Source organism: Gekko japonicus, unplaced genomic scaffold (assembly GCF_001447785.1).
Source record: "Gekko japonicus isolate JY-2015 unplaced genomic scaffold, Gekko_japonicus_V1.1 scaffold1465, whole genome shotgun sequence".
Classification (NCBI taxonomy): Eukaryota; Metazoa; Chordata; class Lepidosauria; order Squamata; family Gekkonidae; genus Gekko; species Gekko japonicus.
In genome coordinates this window covers 383,509-389,759 of record NW_015171547.1, presented here as the reverse complement: position 1 = coordinate 389,759, position 6,251 = coordinate 383,509, and the positions used below count along the sequence as shown (strand labels likewise).

Here is a 6,251-nt window from a genome sequence, read left to right as displayed (position 1 = left end):
TGCTAGCTCCTCCCATACCCCGTGACTTTTGGGCAGGAAGTGCCACTGTTGCTATGGGAAGACTAGCACTCTTCGGGAATTAAGAGGTTTTAGAGCTCGCTAGCTCCTCCCGGTGGTTGGCCTGTGTAAGCGCAGTCCCCATGTGGGACTGCACAGAAGCCACGCTGATGAACCTTAGTTCATGCCATCCAGCCCTGAGGAACCACATGAACTTCCCACGATTTCCTCCCCCACACATCTCCCCAGTCAGTAAGCACAGCAGGGAAATGAAGTATCCACAGACCTTAAATCAGGGATTATTAATTTGCCCCCATCCCTATTCAAATAAGGCACAAGTATGGAATTGGCTGTGAAGAATGCTAGCCATCCAATGGGAAGGCTGGACGCAGGGGCTATTTAAGCAAGCCTTTCCCTTCAATGCAGGCTTTCGCCATCTGAGCTGAGGGAAACAGGAGTGTGCCAGAGCTTCAGGTTCTAAAGTGATCCTGTTTACTTTGACAATTGGCATTGAGCCTGGTGATAGGGGAGTGTGAGGGCATAAGAGCTGGGGTCATTGCTTAACTGTGGTTTTGTGTTCTTGTTTTGTGTTTCCTGGTTGATTGGTGAGTTTCTGCGTTTTTGAGTGGGTGCAGTTGACATCTCCCCCTTTTTAGGGGTTTGCTGGACTCTTGTCCTGCTTGTTCTTTGTTTTCTCCCCCCCACCCACCTTCAGGAGCCCTTTCATTTATTTATTTTTATTTTTTTATTTTTTGTATTTGTATCCCATCCAGCCCACGAGCGGGCTCAGGGTAGGTCACATCATCTTTCAACAACACAATAAGGTTTAAAAGCACAATATAAACATTTAAAATCAGTAGTTATAGCTACTGGTGAAAGTTCCAACCCATTAATACAGATGGATATGGCTGGTTGCCGATCGATGGATGGCCAGCAGGTTCGAGATAGCAACCTCAGGGAGGACATATGTGGACAACTACGGCCTCAACGGCAAAACATTGGTGGCAACGGAGCATCTGGCGGTGAAGGCGGATGGCGGCTGCAGCGGCTGCAGTGGTGATAGAGCGATCCCTGGTGGCTAGCAGACCATCGCGCAGCTGACGACGGCAAAAAAAACGCGGAGACTGGGAGGCGCCCGATGATGCGCAACGCAGGGCGCAGCGGAGCCTGAATTGGACGGAGCCGAGGTCAAGAAGCGGGCGGGAGTCGTGGGCCTGCGCAGTCTCGCCGACAACAAGTCGTCCTGCAAAAATGCCAAGAGATTGCCTGGAAGAAAGCCACGCCGGAGCAACAACAAGGTTCTCCACCTGGGTGCTGGTAGGCTGCCCCACCCCTATCATGAGGCCCAAGTTAGGGATTAAGGGTTATTAGAACCACTATATATGTAAACCGCCCAGAGACCCTCCGGGGTTAGGGCAGTATAGCAAGTTGAAAGTATAAAATAAAATATAAAAATATAAAACCCAAAAGCCTGGTGCAACAGCTCCATCTTGCAGGCCCTGTGGAACTGAGTAAGATCCCACAGGGCCCTGATCTCAATGTGGAGCATGTTCCACCTGGTGGGGGCCAGGGCAGAGAAGGCCCTGGCCCTGGCCAAGGCTAGACGGACGTCTTTTGGGCCAGGGACCACCAGGAGATGTTGATTATTAGAGCGTGAAGCTCTTCAAGATATATATGGGAAGAGGCGGTCCCTCAGATATGTTGGTCCCAGGCCATATAAGGCTCTGAAGGTTATTACCAACACCTTGAAGCGGATCCAGTACTCAACTGGTAACCAGTGCAGCTGGCAAAGCACATGCTGAACGTGAGCCCTCACAGGCATCGACGTCGGCAGGTACACCACCACATTTTGTACCAGCTGTATTTTCCTGATCAGCCTCAGGGGTAAGCCTGCGTAGAGCAAATTGCAGTAATCAAGCCTGGGCGTGACCATTGCATGGATCACTGTAGCTAGGTCTTGGGAGGAGACATAAGGCTTCAGTAGCCTAATCTGCCTGAGATGGAAGAATGCAGAACTGGCAACTGTGGCAACCTTGGCATCCATGGACAGAGAGGCATCCAGTGTTACTCCCAGGCTCCTCACTGTCTGGGCTGGCACCATGATGGGATGATTGTTAGTGTAATAAAGAACAACCAGCAGGGGGAGCCCAGCATAATTTTTCATACATCCTACAGACATAATGTAGACATATACAGTATTTTCAAGATTTTTTGTAGTCCCAGATCTCAATTTGTTTCAATTTTATTATTTATTTATTTATTAGACTAGCAGTAAAGCCCGTTGTGAAACCAATACAACGAGATCTAGAAAGAGGCTCTGGGGGAGTGCTCTGGCTTTGGGCAAACAGTGTCAATTTGCTGTGGTGACCTCAGCAGGGTATAATGACAGAGTCCACTGTTTTCTCCAGAGGAACTGATCTCTGCTACCTGAAGAGCAGTTGTAATTGTGAGTGATCTGTAGCCCTCACCTGGAGATTGGCAGCAATTGTTACCCAGTACAAAGTGGCTGGTTTGGAGGGTGTAGTCTATGGCATTCTACCTGTCTGAGGTCCCACCCCTCTGCAAACCCCACCCTCTCCAGGCTCCACCCCTCAAATCCCCAGGAATTTGTCAGCATGTAGTTGGCAACCCCATCTCCTTCCCAGCTAGCCACCAACCTACCATTATCTGCCCCTTTGACTTCAGCTGACTTCTGCCCTCCCAGATTTTTATCCCGCCCTCCCGCCGAAGCAGCTCAGGGCGGCTTACAACAGTTAAAACCAGTAAAATTAATACAGTGCATCTAAAACAGTCAATAGCGATAACAGTAAGATTACAATAAAGCTGTACAATTTACACATGGCAGCCAGCCATATAAAGTGCTAGAACGATTGGTCTGGGCTATTGAATGCTTGGCGGAACAGCTCCATCTTCTTGTAGCTGTTAACTTGGCATCCCTAGGGCCAGGGGGGACTAAACGGTCCTGCAACTCAGATCTCAGTGCTCTTGGGGGAACATACGGGGAAAGGCGGTCTCTCAGGTAGACAGGCCCCAGACCATTAAGGGCTTTAAAGGTCAAAACCACCACCTTGGATTTTCATATCCTAAACATGGCTCAAGATGAGTTAAAGTTTTGCGAGTTTTGGACACCTTTGTAAAAAACCCCAAAACAAACGTCTGTTGAAGCATTTAGCAAAACAGTAACTGGATAGTGGAATAAACTCTTTTTTACGCTCTCTGGACTAGAGCTGTCTCATATATACAGATTCCTAAGCGCCACTGTTGCATGGTGTGCAAAGGGAGAGGATAAAGCCTGTGCTACCATAGCATGGATCACTGATGCCAGATCGTTGCGTTCGAGGAAGGGGACCAACTGCCTAATCAGCCGTAGATGGTAAAAGGCTGCCTTGGCAGTGGCTGCTACCTGGGCCTCCATTGTCAAGGAAGCATCCAGGAGCACTCCCAAACTCCTGACCCTCAGAGCTGGCACCAATGGTGCCCCACCGAAGGCCGGAAGTGGGACCCTTACCCCCGTACCACTCCGATTCAGGCATAGGACCTCCGTCCTCATTGGATTCAGTTTCAGTCGACTCAGCCTAAGCCAGTCCGCTATGTCCCGCAGCGCTCGGTCCAGATCTTCCGGGTTAGAGCCAGACTGGCCGCCCAACAGCAGGTAGAGCTGGGTGTCATCCGCATATTGATGACATCCCAGCCCATGTCTCCGGGCAATCTGGGCAAGGGGGCGCATGTAGATGTTAAACAACATCAGTGAGAGAACAGCTCCCTGGGGCACTCCACAAACTAGTGGGTGTCTCCAGGACAGACTCTCCCCGAGAGCCACCCTTTGTCCCCGACCTTGGAGGAAAGAGACAAGCCATTGCAAGGCGAGCCCCCGAATCCCCACGTCGGCGAGGCGGTGGGCGAGCAACTGGTGATCGCAGCCGACAGGTCCAACAGCAGGAGCACTGCCGTCCCGCCCTGATCCAGATGCCTGAGGAGATCATCTGTGAGGGCCACCAGTACTGTCTCAGTCCCGTGGCCCGGGTGGAAGCCGGAATGAAACTAGCACGGAGGTGTCATCCAGAAAGGTCTGCAGCTGTATCGCCACCGCCCTCTCTATTAATTTGCCTAAATAAGGCAAATTGGAAACCGGCCGATAGTTGGCCAATTCGGCCGGATCCAAAGATGGTTTTTTTAATGGGACCCCTAATATATGCCTTCTCTTCAAATATTTAAGGGACTCACAACATGTTAAAGGGTTCACCACACAAAGAAGGTAGTTAATATAACCATAAGAAGGGCAACAGCCATATTGTCCGTGTATTGCTTCTTGACAGGAGTATTCTGGTTTGAATTATTTTTAGGCTGCCAGCTAATAATTTCATGCCCTGTCCTATTTACCCAGATGGAGATTTCACAGCAATGAATAGAGCATATTTTATGGGAGGTTGGAGCACTTATTCCCTTGGAAAGTCCCTGATGACACACTACAATGTCTGCCAAACTATATCTTAAAAGGATCGTTGCTTTTCCTCATTCTGATTCAGCAATAAGAAGAACAGCTGCCACCAACATGAGGTCTACAGAATCCTATTGCACACAGTAATAAGCACTCAACTGAGTCCCCGTGTCTTTATAGAGTAACAAGCCAACTCACAAATTACATTTATGCAGGGGTGGACAGGCCCTCTTTAATATCTTGGGAAACTAGAGACCAGAAGAAAACTGAGCCAGATGGGCCCAATGGGTAAGCCTACATCCATTATCATCATCACTATGGCCTGGATCCAAGCTGAGCAGCCTCCTGCATCACTGCCACACTGCATAAGCCACTTGGCTCAGCCTCTTCTAGGGCTGCTTTAACATCCCTTTTAAAAGATCCTCTCCCAAACCTTTTCATAGACCAGCCACCCATCCAAGTACCACTGAATTCCAAGCCATTTCCCTTGTTTTGTTGCCTCATGTGCATTGGTCATTAGGCGCGTACTCATTAGCTGCACCCCTGTGCCCCCCTATGCACCTCCAAGCAGGTCACTTCACCTGTGGCCCTGGCATTTGTACACTTTCTCTTTCTGTCACAGAATGGTTGTGACCACCACCATTTCAGGAATCACGCATTACTCACCAGCTGCATCACACAGCAGACTCACCTCCAGGGCCGCCTCCTATCTGCTAGAGAAGAAGATAATTTGTTAGAAGCACACCTAGCCACCCTTGCTGGATGGGGAAACAATCCCACCCTGAAAAATATAATATGCAGTTGGCACCCCTGCCATTCCTAGGGCCCCAATCTTGATCACAAGCTCCTGGACTATGGAGTGCTCTTACTCATTCATTGATATTCTAAGTATCTTGCAGGATATCCCCTGTTTGCATTGGTTTGTTGATTCTTCCTGGGAGCAATAGGTTGTAAACTGTTTAATGGTATAAAACAAGGTGGGTGAACTCTGTCCATGGTATGGCTGGTTGGTACACAACACAGAGTGCCGTCCTAAGCACACTTACATCAATTCAGTGGATTAGACTTCTGAGTATACAGGCACTGATAATGAACTGACTCAAGAAAATCAGAACTAGACTTGTGCGGTTCATGGATGGGGAGACTTCCTGAGAATCCTATGTATACTGCTCTGGATTTCATAATAACAGAAAGGTGAAATACAAATACAATTAAAAATAAATACCAGCAGAAGTGTGAAGAAAATCTGCTGGATTTGACATTGAAGTAGTAAAGTGGCTATTACTGAACTGTGAGTAAGTGAGATAATAGCTGGCCTCACAAATGCTTCTTTGTTCTTAGGTAGTGTCTTTCTGTCTAGAACTGATAATTGGCTCTCCAACTACATGGTGTGACAAGCTATTCTTTTTAAACTTAGCAATGAAGAAAGATTTGTGTAAAATATCAGGTTCTTAGATCAGTACCTTGCATTCAATAACTTCAAAATAAACCAAATTTTGGAGGCTTCACCAAACAGAATACCTTGCTCCAGAAAGAACCATAGCATGGCAATATAAATAGTATTTTTATTAATCCCCTATATATGCTACCAAATGTAATAAGTCAGAGTATTCAAAGAGCTTCACACACTTCTCAGTCATCCTTACCACTACCTAGTAGGGTATATTACTTCCAGCCCTAGTAGGGTATATTACTTAAACCAGCATTCGATACACACTTATTAATCCACGAATGTATGGTTGAGCCAATATATTACACTCTTGGGGGGGGGGTGTTCCTGCTTCAAAACACACTCTCACCTCTCTTTCCCACCTGC

At 47.9% G+C, this 6,251-nt stretch overlaps 1 long non-coding RNA gene across 1 annotated transcript in view; it reads right to left on the bottom strand.

Moving 5' to 3' along the window:
* Positions 1 to 971: 971 nt before the first annotated feature.
* LOC107117552 overlaps positions 972 to 6,251 on the bottom strand; it is a 6,796-nt gene continuing 1,516 nt past the window's right edge. The window contains exons 2-3 of the long non-coding RNA XR_001482738.1: positions 5,102 to 5,148; positions 972 to 1,240 (exon numbers count right to left, since the gene is read on the bottom strand). This is a non-coding gene — a long non-coding RNA (uncharacterized LOC107117552). The remainder of the gene's footprint in view (positions 1,241 to 5,101; positions 5,149 to 6,251) is intronic.